This window comes from Triticum aestivum, chromosome 2B, assembly GCF_018294505.1.
Source record: "Triticum aestivum cultivar Chinese Spring chromosome 2B, IWGSC CS RefSeq v2.1, whole genome shotgun sequence".
Lineage (NCBI taxonomy): Eukaryota > Viridiplantae > Streptophyta > Magnoliopsida > Poales > Poaceae > Triticum > Triticum aestivum.
In genome coordinates this window covers 422,717,055-422,725,270 of record NC_057798.1, presented here as the reverse complement: position 1 = coordinate 422,725,270, position 8,216 = coordinate 422,717,055, and the positions used below count along the sequence as shown (strand labels likewise).

At 50.4% G+C, this 8,216-nt stretch overlaps 1 long non-coding RNA gene across 1 annotated transcript in view; it reads left to right on the top strand.

The window, feature by feature from the left end:
* The first annotated feature begins 6 nt into the window (after positions 1 to 6).
* The window catches only part of LOC123045270 (uncharacterized), a 21,044-nt gene continuing 12,834 nt past the window's right edge, over positions 7 to 8,216 (top strand). Inside the window, exons 1-4 of the long non-coding RNA XR_006421226.1 lie at positions 7 to 943; positions 1,047 to 1,119; positions 1,252 to 1,403; positions 1,500 to 1,575. This is a non-coding gene — a long non-coding RNA (uncharacterized lncRNA). The remainder of the gene's footprint in view (positions 944 to 1,046; positions 1,120 to 1,251; positions 1,404 to 1,499; positions 1,576 to 8,216) is intronic.

The window sequence follows — 8,216 nt, the reverse complement described above, 5'->3', positions numbered from 1 at the left end:
AACTCTCTTTAAGCCCCCCCTCCAATCCAGATGCAGCCCCCCCCAATATATGACAGAGTGGGAGAGCAAACCAGGACCAAGCTGGCAGATGCAACACTTACTTCTCGCATATCTATTCAGAAGTTTTGTTGCGTCTCTCCCAGTTTAGTAATTTCAAGCGCGGTCTTGTGTTGGAGACTGGTTTCGGAGGGTTAATGCATCTAAAAATAGCTCACAAGCTTAACTTGATATTCAGTGCATCCTTGATGGTCAGAGTAAATCCAGATGAATGCATTTTAGCATTGGACCAAACAAGGAAAATACCAATTACAGACCAGGAAGTAAACGATGCATTTGGTCTGCCACAAGGAAGCAGGACCATTCCTCCAGGCCACTCAGATTTATCTGTAGTTTGTATAGAGTTCAGCAGGTTGGCATCATCCATGAGTACCGAAGGCGTACATAGTTTGAAGGCTGCTGAATTTATCTTATCTAAGGCAGTAGATGAGAATTCAAGCAAAGTGGAGTGTGAATGCTTCAAGATAGCTTTTGTAATTTTCTCGTTTGGTCATGTTCTGAACCCGTGCGCCAAGCACGACTACACTAGTGTTGATTACTGGGCAGCACTGGTTATGCCGTCGGAGATAAATTACTACGACTGGTGTAGGCTTGTCAAATACAGTTTGATGAAAGGGGTTAGGAAAATGAAGATTGACATTCACAATGGGAACACAACAATCCACATTATTGGTTGTCACCTTCTCCTCCAGGTATATTGCACAACAAGATAAAAATTGTGTTACTATTGCAAGGGAATATTATACGTGACCAGATCATCAGCAAAAAGGCAACAAGCTATGAATGCATGACCCTTATTCTTCGCCGCTTAGCACAAATCGAGCAGAAAAATTCAACAAATGGAGATGGTGCAATTTGGCGAAAGTTCATGGAACCAGACTTTACGGTACATCCCTATTTTTTGTAATTTTTTGCGCATTCTCCGCTGATCTAATGTACGACAAGTTTTGATATGAATACCCATCTTTGGAGACACTTGTCATCTGCAGCATAGACCCATTGTTTGCCGTTTCAGTCCAAACCGAACTCTTAATGGAGAAACACATCGACCAATGCTGAATGGTACGTTACATCTATCAGATCTTGCCCACCTCCTGCATTACATGTATTATCACTATTCATTAACTACCACATTTCAAGTGCAATTCATTTTCCACACCACTCTTCAATACGGCTGGTGCTGTTATACCTTAGATATTTTGAAGAAAAGGATTGTCGTTCTCGACCCCCAAGCAGGCCCATTTGGATTTATGACCGATCGAGTCAAATTCCATGAACAAGTCAATCATGCCATCTACTGGATGGAGAAGAGAGTTCCCTACATTGATGATTGAAAAAATCCCAAGGTATTGTTCAACCTTGATGTGCTTACGTAAGAAAATGTTTATCCTCAACTATATATTCATGTCGGGAACCGTTAACATCCATTACATCATCACCAGTGAGCAGTTCGGCATCTATTCGTTATTCATGGCAAGGCACTACGACGGCGAGTCACTACGGGTCCCGTCCACGAAGGTTTGTGTATAAAAACATCTCCTCAACAGTTTTCACAAAACACACTAATCATCCCAGTCATAATTTTTCTGTGAGGGAAACATAATGATAAAAACAACAACTATTCAACAGTTTTCAATAAACACACTGATCATCCAAACAACAACTCTTCAACATTTTTCAGTGAACACACTGATCATCCATGCCTTTAATTTTTTGCCAGGAAAACATATGTTCTTTTATGATATTTGTGGCAATGCCACCGTTCATCATTGTTATACATGTTACACTAGATCTTTGCACATTTTGGTACACTACCAGAGGCATTCATATAAAGTCATATTGTTTCAGTTTATCGAGTTGTAAGTAAATAAAAGTGTGATAATCATCATTATTAGAGCATTGTCCCAGTGAGGAAAAGGATGATGAAGACAATGAATCCCCCACAAATCGGGATGAGACTCCAAACTTAATAAAAAAAGAGGCCAACAAAAAATGAGAGAAAAAGAGAGAAGGGGCAATGCTACTATCCTTTTCCACAATCGTTATTTATAGTAGCACCGTGTTCTTCATATACAGAGTCTCCTGAGTTATCACTTTCATACACTAGTGGCAATTTTTCATTATAAAACCTGGCTTGTATATTTCAATGATGGGCTTCCTCAAATGGTCGAGGTCTTCATGAGCAAGCAAGTTGGATGCACACCCGCTTATTTTCATGTTGAGCTTTCATACACTTATAGCTTTAGTGCATCTGTTGCATTGCAATCTGTCGGATTGCGGGTTTCGCAAACCCTTGAGAGGTTCAAACTCTGGTGTGCGTGCGGAGATCTCAACCTACCCAGCCTGCCTACTCGCGATCCTCCTAGGCCTAGCGCGACAAGCTCAAAGAGACAAAGAGACACAACAGTTTATCCTGGTTCGGGCCACCTTGCGGTGTAATACCCTACTCCAACATTTTGGTGGATTGCCTCGGAGGGCTGAGGATGAACTAGTACAGTGGATGAACTGGCCTCGGGAGGTGAGGTGTTCTTGAACTCAAGAGAGCTGGTGAAGTGGTCGGGTGAGAATGGATCCCATTCCCCCCTATGGTGGTGGCTAAATCCTATTTATAGTGGCCTTGGTCCTCTCCCCAAATGTTGGCGGGAAGGGATCCCACAACGGCCGGATTTGAAAGGGGACAAGTAGTACAACTTATCCTGACAAAAGTAGTCTTCGCATGCGAAAAGCCTCTGGCCGTGACGCTGCGGTGGGCTCGTCGATGACCTCCGTCCTGTCGTCCTGGCGGTCTTGGTCTAGTTGCACCAGAATGGAAACCTTTGGCTGATTCCTTGGGACTCTGCGCCCGCGGCCTGCTTCCCTTGCACCAGAGAGGAAACCTGCGCTCTGCGCCCACCTGGCGCCCGCCTGGCCTTGGTCGTCATGGCTCATGTTAGCTAAGCCTCATGAGGTAAACCTTGCGTAAAACTCTTTGCCCCTCGGGAGCCAGCCTGAGGAGGCCGATCCCCTCGGGGGTCTTGGCGTCGTTCGTCTCGCGAGGCTTGGCCCCTCGCGAGGGTCTTGAGTTGTTGATGTTGAAGCTGGGCCATACCAGGCCGTTGATGGAGCCACGTGGTGGGCCGTAGGCAGGCAGGGCTGGATACCCCCATATCCAGGACGCCGACAGTAGCCCTCGGGCCCAAGGGTGCTCGGACTTGGCTTCCAGGCGAAGCCAAAGGGCAAGTGCGGAGCACCGCGGGCCCTAACCGTCTGCGGTCTTGATGACGCATGGCGATTGATGGGATGTGGGCGACTCCGCTTCCCCACGCCGCCTCGACAACTGTTCAACTTGACGGGACGATGCGGCATGCAGAAGATAATGATGGCTCGAGGTCGTGGAGGCTGTCGGTTGGCCTCCCTTGGCTATAAATGCGAGGGAGGGGCAGAGCCCCTCGCCCATCTCTCCTTCGTCTTGCTCTTGTCTGCTTCTTCTCTTCTTCACCTCATTCCCATGGCGTTGACCAGAAGGTACTCTGCGGCTGAAAAGGGGAAGGCCCCTAAGGAGGGGCCCTATCCTCTCCCGCTGAAGAAGCGGCTCCGCCTTCCTCACGATGCCGGCGTGGGGCGAGAGGTGGCCAGGCCTTGGCAATCGAGGCCTCCGCCTGGATTCCCCCTCCCCATATATGCCCGTGCTCAGGATGAAAGTGTGCGCCGTTGAGTGGCGCCTGGCGATTACGGCAGGGCCGCCATTGCCCTGCCGACCGCACCACAGACCCACACTGAGGGTAGCTCGCGCGAGTTCATGGTGTGGGCGGTGATGCCTCCCGACACCTGGATCTGACTCCCGCGGTTCTTCGCCAACGAGCTGCCTCCGAGGGGGGCGGTTGAGCTGTGGCTGCAGCACACTGGGTGTTGCAGCTTGGCCACCGGAGCTGAAGTCGAGGTGGTGCCCCCGGAGACATCTTCATGACGCGCGGATGGGGTGAGGTCGCCCGGGCTTGCCGCGTGGAGGGAGCCCTGGTGATTCACTTCGAGTATGACGGTGCGGCCACCTTGTTCTTCAAGGTCTTCAATGAGGAGGCAAATGGCTGGAATGCTGCCCCGGAGGAAGCAGTCTGCGGAACGCTGCAGCGGGCACCTCATCCAGCAGTAGCGGCGACTCCTGGGAATCCAGTGACTCTTCTGAGCCCATTGAGTCTCCGGAGTCGAGTGACAACAGCTACGTGCCGCCTAGCTCCCGCCGGAGTCGGAGTGCAGCAGCGGCTGTCGCCCGGCGTCGCCAGAGATGTTCTAGGGCTTAGTAGATGCCTTCTTTCTTTTGTTTTCCCTGCGCGGAATGAAGATCATCCCTCGTGGGGTTTGTAAGGATCGAAGTATACTTACTACCAGCGTTGCTTCCTTTTGATTTTGTGATGAATTCACGTATCCCTGTTCGGTAAGGTTCCTCCCTTTTCTTTTCCTTAGGCAGCGCGACGCTCTACGCCGACAGGACCCAGTCCTCAGGCAGGCTTCAGCCGTCGCTAGTATGCCAGGTCGCGATGTCGTGATCAAGGCTAGGAGGTGAGCGGCCCGAGGTCCGGTAAGAGCTCATGAGACGCGATGCTCATGAGGTCACCCTTGGCATGCAAGCAGCTGCCCAGAGAATCAATAAGGGGAGTGGAACTGCCAAAATGGAACTGCGAGGCGGGGTGTGCGGGGAGCGAAGCTGGTGCCGCAGTGGATCAGGACTTATCTTTTGGTGTCTTGGTCCACTAGTGGAGATGGTGCTTGCCCCTGCGCTTGTGGTGCCGTTCGGCGTAGCCTGCAACGACCACCTTCCTACCTCGCTTGCCTAGGTGCCTACGTCCTCGGGACCCGGCCCTCGAGCGAGCTCAGCCGCTGCTGGTATGCCAGGTCGCGATGCCGTGGTCAAGGCTAGGGGGTGAGGGCTGGAGTGCCAGTGGGAACTCCCGAGGCACGATGCTCGGGAGCCCCCCCTTTAACGCGCAAGTGACTTGCGAGGCCAGGAGGCGGTCATCCAAGCCGACCCACGGACCACTGCTGGATGAGCCTGCATGTTAGGTGACAAAAAAGACCAAGGGCCCAGCAGAGCGGGCCTGCTGCCCAAGACCCAGGGCATAGGAGAGAGGCACCAAGGACCTGGCGAGGTGGTGTGCGCGAGGCGGGTCACGAACCAGAGCTCGATCCTCGGGTTTATTAGCGTTGCAGGGACGGACCCGAGCACAAGCGCCGTGCCTACGTGAGTTGTCATGCAGCGATGCGGGGGAGGTGCAAGCCAGCGAACGCATGGGAGGCCGCGAGGCGGCTAAGACTCGTGGTCATAAGGTGGCAATCACAGGTAAACTCACAGAAATGGTTAGATAGTCCTGGCGAATGCAAAACGATACACCGTAGGGCTGGACCCACACGGCCTGGGGATGACGCAGCCTGAGGGGCGCCCCCAGACTGAAGGAACTAGAGAGATGCACCTGGTACCGTCGCTGAAGAGGTGTTGAAGTAGCCAAAAAATGCGCGCCGCTGGAGTCATTCCTCATGAGCCGCTCCAGTGCCGAGCCTCGGGAGGCTCAGAGGGCCCGGGAGGCTCCTGAAGGTGCTCCTCCATCTCCACCAGGATCGCCTGATGTCTAGCCTCATGAGCCGCCAGGGCGTTCCTCATGCAGCGCTGGAACACCACAGCCGTGCCCGGCAGGCCGAAGGGCATGCAGACGTAGCTGTGCGGTGGACCCCCGCATCGGCCGACATGAGACGGTCAGATGAGCTGCCGAGACGCGGCCCTGTTGAGCCCGGGGATGTCGATGCAGACACGGAACTCCTTACCCTCGCCAGGGCAGTGAGCTGCACCGCGCGGTAGGCGGCGATCGCCTTGCAGGACCCTTTCTTCTTGAATCTCCTCGATTGCCTTGCTGATGAACTCCTGACTACCTGGGGCCTCCTGCCTGCCGCCTTCTCCTGGGAAGCGTGCTCTGAAGAGCACCTCCAAATGGTGCCCGAGCGCCTCCCTCGTGACCCTGGCTAGGTCTGAGGCCCTCCCGAGGAGAGCCCCCGAGCCCAGCCTAAGAGGGGCGCCGGGCATGCCTTCCTATGCGATGGGTGAAGTTGCCGCGTCCGGGGACGCGAGGCTCAGCGCAGCGTCCTCGAGATGCTCCTTCACGAGACCCCTGTCCCAGCTGCAGCTTCTTCGTCTTGGGGGCGACCTCAGGAGGGAGGGCGCTGATGACCCACAAGTATATGGGATCTATCGTAGTCCTTTCGATAAGTAAGAGTGTCGAACCCAACGAGGAGCAGAAGGAAATGATAAGCGGTTTTTGTAAGGTTTTCTCTGCAAGCACTGAAATAATAGGTGATAGATAGTTTTGTGATAAGATAAATAGTAATGAGCAAAAAGTAAATATAATAAATAAAGTGCAGCAAGGTGGCCCAATCCTTTAGGTAGCAAAGGATAAGCCTGGACAAATTCTAATAATGAAGAAGGAGCTCCTGAGGACACATTGGGAATTATCGTCAAGCTAGTTTTCATCACGTTCATATGATTCGCGTTCGGTACTTTGATAATTTGATATGTGGGTGGACCGGCACTTGGGTACTGCCCTAACATGGACAAGCATCCGATTTATGATTAACCCCTATTGCAAGCATCCGCAACTAGAAAAAAGAGTATTAAGGTAAACCTAACCACAACATTAAACATATAGGTCCATATCAACCCCTAACAAAGCAACACATAAATTAGGGTTTAAGCTTCTGTCACTCTAGCAACCCATCATCTACTTATTACTTCCCTATGCCTTCCTCTAGGCCCAAATAATGGTGAAGTGTCATGTAGTCGACATTCACATAACACCACTAGAGGAAAAGACAACATACATCTCATCAAAATATCGAACGAATACCAAATTCACATGACTACTAATAGCCAGACTTTACCCATGTCCTCAGGAACAAACGTAACTACTCACAAAGCATATTCATGTTCATTATCATAGGGGTAATAATATGCATAAAGGATCTGAACATATGATCTTCCACCAAGTAAACCAAATAGCATCAACTACAAGGAGTAATCAACACTACTAGCAACCTACAGGTACCAATTTGTGGTTTTGATACAAGATTGGATACAAGAGATGAACTAGGGTTTTGAGAGGAGATGGTGCTGGTGAAGATGTTGATGGAGATTGACCCCCTCTCGATGAGAGGATCGTTGGTGATGACGTTGGTGATGATTTCCCCCTCCCGGAGGGAAGTGTCCCCGGCAGAACAGCTCCGCCAGAGCCCTAGATTGATTCCGCCAAGGTTCCGCCTCGTGGCGCCGGAGTTTCGTCCCTTAAGCTTTCCCACGATTTTTTCCAGGACAAAACCCTTCATATAGCAGAAGATGGACGCCGGAGGCCCACCAGGGGGCCCATGAGATAGGAGGCCGCGCCCTACAGGGGGGTGTCCCCTGTCTCGTGGACAGGGTGTGGGACCCCTGGCCTATTTCTTTCGCCCATAAATTCTTATTAAATCCAAAAAGTTGTTTCGTGGAGTCTCAGCACTTTTGGAGTTGTGCAGAATAGGTTTCCAACGCTTGCTCCTTTTCCAGCCAGAATTCCAGCTGCCGGTATTCCCCCTCTTCATGGTAAACCTTGTAAAATAAGAGAGAATAGCCATAAGTATTGATATATAATGTGTAATAACAGCCCATAATGCAATAAATATTGATATAAAAGCATGATGCAAAATGGACGTATCAACCCCCCAAGCTTAGACCTCGCTTGTCCTTAAGCGGAAGCCGAAATCGAAAAATATGTCCACATGTTTAGAGATAGAGGTGTCGATAAAAATAAAATACGGACATGAGGGCATCATGATCATTCTAATAACAACAACATATATAGATTTTGTCATATGATTTCCTATGCTCAAGTAATAAGCAATTCACAATATCAAGTATGGTTCAAAAACTTCATTGGGAACCAACAAACTATAATCTCAGTCATTGAAGCAATTGCAATTTATCGTAACATCAGAAAGAGTCAATAATAGAGTTTTTCAACAAGCTCACATACTCAACTATCTCGTAGTCTCCTATAATTGCTAACACTCACGCAATACTTGTGGTTATAGAGTTTCAACCGGACACTGAGAAAGATAGGGGCTTACTGTGTTGCCTCCCAACGTATTCACCTTTAGGCGATGTCAAC